The sequence below is a fragment of the Syngnathus scovelli genome, chromosome 11 (assembly GCF_024217435.2).
Source record: "Syngnathus scovelli strain Florida chromosome 11, RoL_Ssco_1.2, whole genome shotgun sequence".
Taxonomy (NCBI): Eukaryota; Metazoa; Chordata; class Actinopteri; order Syngnathiformes; family Syngnathidae; genus Syngnathus; species Syngnathus scovelli.
This window is the reverse complement of record NC_090857.1, coordinates 5,627,363-5,634,963: the sequence shown is the minus strand read 5'-3', so window position 1 is coordinate 5,634,963 and position 7,601 is coordinate 5,627,363. Positions and strand designations below refer to the sequence as shown.

At 41.7% G+C, this 7,601-nt stretch overlaps 1 long non-coding RNA gene across 1 annotated transcript; it reads left to right on the top strand.

The window, feature by feature from the left end:
* Nucleotides 1-429: 429 nt before the first annotated feature.
* On the top strand, nucleotides 430-5,700 carry LOC125977158 (uncharacterized). The gene is made up of 3 exons (XR_007484561.1): nucleotides 430-715; nucleotides 5,230-5,339; nucleotides 5,468-5,700. It is a non-coding gene; the product is annotated as an uncharacterized lncRNA (long non-coding RNA).
* The last annotated feature ends 1,901 nt before the right edge of the window (nucleotides 5,701-7,601 follow it).

Genomic DNA, 7,601 nt, shown 5'->3' with positions numbered 1-7,601 from the left:
CCTCAGCAAATTGATGAGAACATGAGAAGAAAGTGTTGAACTATTAGAATTACTTGTGGAGGTCTCCAGGCATCCAGTACATTTATGGGAATGATATTTTATCGACAAATTTAAATTTTGTGACCACAAATTAGGTTTTTTTGTGCACATTAGACCTATTTCATGGCCACAAATTAGCATTTTGTCAGTGCTATATTTTGGCCACAATATTATTTTCCCAATGTCATGTGTGGCGCTCCATCTCATTTAACCGCATAAGTATGACAAAGTTCAAAAGTTATACTTAACATTGTGGTCATAAGAATCTAAATGACCCTAGAGTTGCATTTGAAGAGAGTGAAGCAATGCAGATTCTATTGAAATGGAAATGGCTGTATCCTACTTTGTGTGCTTGAATGAGCCCGTTTTGTTTTTCAGTTCCTGTGGCGAGCTACAGAGGTCACCAGTCAGTGAGTCCGACAGGCCCATGAATAAGAGAGGGCCGTTATCTGTCCTGACTCACCTGGGGACATTGCACGATGAAACAAATGGGAGCGTCAGCATACATCAATAAAGGATGGACACTTGAAAGACTTTGCAGAAGAGGCTGAAGTAAAACTACTTTCTTTTCTTTAAACACCATTTCAACACACACTAATGGTCAGACATGGCAAGATCACAATGTGGGGTGCCCGGCAACTGTGTGCAGGCGTGACTCGAGTGCAACGTTCTACAGGTGTGTTTGCAGTTGTTTTTTGTCTTGTGGTTTGTGTCCTATTCATTACGTCTTTTTTTCCCCTCCAACTGTGCCTGTCAACCTGCCTTTCAATCAGCTCCATCAGCCAATTGTGTGTGTGGCTTTGATTTAGTTTCCTGGTTTCATTCACTCCTTGTCGGTTCATTGCCCTTGTCTTGTTATGTTGTGTGTTAGGGTGTTGCTAGCTGTGACTTGTTAGTGATTTATTTTGGTTTTAAGTACATCCTGTCTTTGTGCTTTCTTGCATTTTGGTCCTCAAACCTGCTATATATATATATATATATATATACTCTATACATGCCATCTTTTTCTTTAGATGAAAAAAAAAATATTTGCGGAGTCATCCACAGGTGATGTGTTTTATATTAAGTCAATCATGTCATGTTCTTGCGCACACGATGACGACTTGCAGTTCAGCCACATTAATTAGGCACCATGGTTGGCATACAGCGGAGGTGCTTTCAAGCATGCCTGTCTGTCTGTGCATGTATTTGCACTCATGAATTAGGAATATAGATCATCAGATGTGGTGACTGTCCGACATCCAAGAGTGTTTGTGGGTGTGTGCAAGCACCACCTGGTGGTGGGGGTTGAGCGGGGACACGGACTGTAAAGCCATGACTTTGGTTAACAGTAAACACACCGCTGAGGGCTCATTAGAGGAGCTCTCTGCTCTTTTCGCTGCTCCAGTGACAGGGCTTCAGCTTCAGCTCCAGCTCCAGCATGATTTGCTTTCCTGCAACAAACTAATTAGTGGCCAGCGCTTCATCAGGCCATTGAGCGGAGCCCTGCTCCACACATCATCTGTCAGAAACACAGCATGCACGTTTCAAGTTCTAAACATTCTGATTGTAAAAGGCCATCTAATGCCATTTGCTAATCAGATCATGTTTGTCTCCATTTATTCCAAACCCCTGAAAATGCCATTTATAGACTTCTAGTCAGGGTCTCCCCAATCACGCAGCCCTCAAAGGATTCTCCCGGGGTGTAATGCAAGTTTCCTCAAGCCTGGAAAGATTGCTCTGTGCAAGGAACTGTCAGATGCTCAGGGCATTGTGAAACAGGCCCGTTGTCATGGTTACATTACAGGATCTCATGATGGGGAAAATTTGTAGTTTGGATTTGAAATCTTTTATGATATGGGTACTTTTCTTACATACCCTGTATTTCCTTCTTATATAATGGGTGAGGAAAACTCTAAATAATTACACCTCATGGTTAAAGGTCAAACTATTCCGGAGCGTTAACATGCAGCGCGGCAACACCACCCCCCCCCCCCTCCCCTCCCGTGTGTGTGTTAAAACAAAAGGAAGCATGCATTCTTAATCACAAAGCCTATTCATCACAGAGGCTATATCCTCCATAATGATGCGTATAGATAAGAAGATAATAAGGTAAATGAGAGGGAGCATCAAATAATACAGTGGCCACCTCGGTTCATGCTCTGTCGCACTGCTGATAAATGACATCGCTTCCTGCTGCCCCTTCTCGCCATTTTCTATTTGCACACCGCAGTCAGCTAGCTTTTGGTTAATGTACTGGAATGTAACAAGGCCGAGATCATTTCCATACATTTATTTCAAATAAAAATAGACAAATAAACACACTTTAGGAGAGATACAAATATTTTCCTCAAAGCTAACCTGTTGGAATTGCCAGATGGTTCCGCCCCAGAGAGATGATGGAAACAGAATAATCGCCAACAGGCTATTAGGTCACACCTTCCGTCTCTGCAGGCTGTGATTGGCTAGTTTTGTCGCGCCGTGTCAAGAAATTAAATTAGAAGCAATAAATGGGGCTAGAAAGGGGTGATTTTTAATATTCTACAGATAAACCTTAAAATGAAACTCACCACCTTTTTCCTCAGAACACAAAAGTTCATACACACAAGTTCACAGTCTTCGGATGTGCCCTTCCCTTCTTCCTGACCTTAAGCTGTCGATGTTATCTTCTGTATGACTCATGCAGCATCTCGATAAACTCTCTCACTCTCTGCCTATCTGTCTCTCTCGCTCTCTCTCATACACAAGAAAAGTCAGTCTGAGCACTTCACGTTCCCCACATCACCCCCACAAAAATATTTCCTCAACTACCTGTACCTGACTCCACCTACTGGAAAGTAGAGCAGGTTAAACTATTTTCTATTCTCCTTTGCTGTAACGTTTTTGATTTCAGCGTGACTAATGATCTCATTTTATTTGCATCACAGCATACGCTGCAATTGCCGCTTCAGCTGAGCTCGGCATTGACATTTTTACACTGCCGTCAATAAAAAATAAAGCAAGTTGCTTCTTGTCACATAACCTGGCAACTGCAACCATGGCAACCTGTCATGCAGCGGGCCGCTTTGCATACAAATGAGTGCGACAGAAGTATGTATGCATGCACAAGTGTGCAAGTGAAGAACTGGTGCCAGTTTGTAGGTGGGTGGCAACATACATTAGTGCCTGTATGTGTGGTTGTGAGTGGTTAGCTACATTCATGCATAGTTACGTAAAATGTGAGTTAAGGCAGCAATTAAAACTATTTGATTTCAGTGTTGTTATAGCAAAAGCCTCAGCTCATGCTCTAATGTGACTTAATTATCCATGGAAACTTTTGCCAGTGTTCTTTGTATACAAGACTTGAATTCATTTATGAACTTAAGCACGTGTGCAAGTGAGGGAGTGATTGTCCTGTTTCTGCATCCGTGTGATTTTGTTCTCGTGTGTGTAACAGAACAGGGAGGAGGCATTGTTTGTTAAGCAGTGTGTGTGCGTGTGGGGAGGGTGAGCTGTCTCCATCGGCCTTGGAAGTGCGCCCAACATCTGCAGGCGTGTCTTGTGATACCAGGGTGGCACAACTCATGATGGATTACAGTCATCGCACCAGTGCACATGCAAAGCTAATGTTTATATAAGCAGGTGTTAACAACTACACACATGTGTGGGTGACATGGTTCATATGATTTGTACATGCACTTTAAGCCGCATTATTGGAGATATGTGACATAAATTAATGGCCCTGGTCTTTTTTTTTTTTTTATTCAATGACTTACTAATAATGATAATAATAATTTTCAAATTTAATTTAATTTAATTATTTTTTAATTCAATGAGTTAATAATAATAATAATTTTCCAATCTGAAAAATTAATATTTCAATATTTGAAAAGAAACAAGGCGACCGTCATATAAATGAGCCTTCATTAAGCAAAAGATACAATCGGCAGAATAAATAAAGTTTAATATTTCATTGCTGAAGGTTCTTTAATCCTATTTCATGTTATCGTGTTGTGAATGATGATGATGATTTCAATAATGCAAGAGGACTATTGTCATGATTAATTAACAAGAGCAATGAATGCATTGATTTCACAACATGCCCAGGTTAGAAGCAGATGCTTACACCCCATGCGAGAATAGTCTGAAATATGATTAAATATTAAAAGAATATATGTGGAGGATATGAGGATCCTCTGCTATTTCATCATTCTCTGCTGGCTCTGTGGAAAGCATGCTTTGATATATTTAAAAAAATATTTTCTAAGTTCTCTATCATTGAGTTTCGCCAATCACAGTAGGAAGTATCTTCCACGATAAACAAGACCTGACTATATATTCCGTCTTCAAAGTGGCTATAATGATATAAGCTAAGACACTTGTAAATCTTTTTTTCATCTCCGTAAGTGTCTTCACGTGTGCAAGTTTCGCAAAAAGAGGCCAACTGGCCGTCCTCCCACGTTGGAGAGCACCACCTTTTCAAGTTGCATCTTGAAGCTTTTTTTTTTTTTTTTCTTCCTGGCGGGCTCCCGGCTGTTTGAGTGCATCTGTTGCCCCCCTTGGCTCCCCTTTCTCTTGATATCACATGCATTGCACCCAGCAGCCCAGCCGCCAATGCCTGTCTATGAAAAATTGATTTCTCCCAGTTCCACATCGCCATGGCGATACACAGTGAACCTGCCAATTCTCCCTTTCAAGGATTTGCATCAAAGTTGCTACACTGAGGGGAAGGTTAGCAAGGTTGAGGCTATGTGTAGTGCACAATAATGTTGCAATAGTACAAAAATTCAGTCTTATGTGTGACTGTCGCTTAAAATAAATTAAAAGAAAAAAAAAAACAAAGGCTTGAACTTCTTAGTGGCTATCTGCCACTCCATCAACACAAAGGCAGCTACTTTCTTTTTTCATGAAGCACACAAATTTGTGTGAATTGTAACGCTGGCGGGTTAACAAGGATTTGCGCAGCACTTATCTTCTCTTTGAACACAACTTTGATGGAGACAAAGATTTCAGATAAACAACCTGAGGTATTGTACCATCGGAGCCTTGTAAACAAGTATTTGAACAAAAAGGCAAAACATCACAAGGTCTGAAATTCCAGGAGGAGTCTTCAATTCTCATCAATGTTTTTCGAGGTTACGTGGGTTTATTTCGGTACATTTGGGCTTTATAAAATCAAGATCCACATTGTTGTTGAATATGAAAGACAATCTCCTTTTTTGTTGAGTGCAGCTCCAGATGAGCATTGATAATGAGCGCCAACCATCCGTCACCTGCTCAGCCGACCAGGAAGCCTTTGTGCCCCGCCCTTTGCTTCCCTCCACCGAGCGGCAGGCAAGAAGGTTACGACTTGGTCACCGATGTGACGTCTCACTTCGTCTGTTCTCTTTCAGCTTTTTTATGCAAAGCCGCATCCAACCCACCGTCGCTGCCCTCTGACATTGTCTCCCTCCTCTTTCCGCTTACACAGTCTCGCTTCCCTTACATCTCTCGCCTCCCCGGCCCCTCTCTCTTTCCGGCTCGCATCTGTTGGATCTACGGTGTTCCCAGGGGCCCGTGAGGGGCCAGAAGGGTCCATGAATAAGTCATTAACGGTGGCCCCAAGACTCTGTGATCATCGGCAACCTGTTCAAAAACATGCTTCTCTGCCACCTCTCTCGTTCCCACTGCACCCCTCTTTCTGCATCCATAAGCAATGAAAACTGACATGGAGATGATCTTGTATTAGGCAATGGTCTAATCACATTTGCGTTTTTGTGTATGAGCCTTTTGTTGAGAAAGACACAAATTATATTAAAGTCGTATGTCAGTCAATAAATGAAGGCTTTGTCATGTCATTTATATTTGGTTGCAGCAATCTTTGGTTTTGTTTGTGTCTTGATGTCATTTGTATGCGTCTGTAGTCACTTATTGTGTGATTGTGAATTGGCAGCATCAAATACCATCTGTTGTAAGTCATATAAAAAAAAAAAAAACACAATATGACCAATATAATGCACAGTAAACCAACAACCTTGTAAACTTGACCTCACTGCATCTTCTGGAAACTTTACGAATATACAAATCTAAATCCTCATTTTTAGTAAGCACATCTGGACTGTACGTGAATTCCATAGTGTGGTTACGAGATAAATTCTCTTTTGATCAGTGGCAATATGACTCGAACATCAGATGCTGCACTAATTAAGAATTTGCATTTAATAATCTGGGCGCATTTACACATGGAGTGTTTTGCCCAATGCGGTCTTAATGTGTCATTGTAGCAACTTGAAGGGCTCCATCATGATGTGCTGGATGAATATAAATGTAAAGTGAGCTGATGAGCAGCTGTGTGTCACAGAGGACAGCGGAGGAAGATAGCGGGAGGACCTAATGTGGAAGGAAGGGGAAGCAGGTGGGGCCATCGGAGGAGTAGAGAGGACTACTACCGTTGGGGCTTGGCTCGATTTTGGAGGGAACAGAAGGAAGAAAGGAAAGTCTCACAGGCATTTCTCTTTTCTCTCTGCTCATTTATCAGTCCGTCTTCTTCTCTGTCCTTCTTCACACTGCGTCTGGACTCACTCCAGCTCACGCTGGATTCCTCACATGATTCCATTCCCAGTCCAAATTCAATACTCATCACGCATCCTTTTCCACATTGCCTTTCACGATGGTCTATCTCTGCTTAACACCGTTTTTTCCTTCTCTGCCTCTGTCAGTCCTCTTTTGGCTTCACTTTCCTCACCAGGAAAGAACTTGGCATGGGCTGTGTGCCAGTGCCGTCTACATTGTGCCACATTACCAAGAGAGTGGGTGTGAAACACAGACATTTCCACAGTGTGCCAGTGAGATGGCACCACATCCAAGCCGATGGCTGCAAAAAACATGAATACATTCTGTCTGCTGCCACCCACTCATCTCTTGTTTGAATTATTTTGGATCTCTTTGCTCTGGAAAAAAAATTATCTACATGAGATAAAACTACAAACGTATAGCTATGGGGTTTCAAAATTTCATATGTGGCGAGGCTAAGGCTAGCAAAGATAAGCTATTCTTTTTTCATAGCCTACCTTTATTTTCCTTTTATGTAGAAAGGCTTTATTTGATGGATTGTTGAAGAATTGCTGGTGTATTTTCCTGGACACACTGGACTGAATTTTTTTTTTGGCTACTGGTTCTTTGGTGGCAGACTGGGGTTAAAAAAGAAAACACAGAAGTCATTAAAACATTGAAGGAGTTCATCAAGAAGAACATGCAAAATAGTCGTTTCCCAAATTACTCTCCCCGAGAGAGCAAGCGAAAAGCATGCCTAAAAGCGTAATTGTTAAAACCTCCAAGTCAAACCATTTTTAAAGAGTTCCAGAAAGACAATTTTGCACAGAACCAATTAACTGACAAAAATGGAATCCTTTTAGTGTTTTGTTTTTAATGCCACTTTTGAGTCTGGCCATGACCCCTGGTGTGTATTTGGTTGGTTTCCCTTCCCTTCCGGCGAAACAGGGCTGTACTGGCACAGTCCGAAAACGCAAACTTGGAACTGAAAAGAAAATGGCACCAAATGGACCGCCATAAAAAAAGGGATTTGTGCCATTTTAGAAAATTACCATGACCCCTGGTGTGGGATT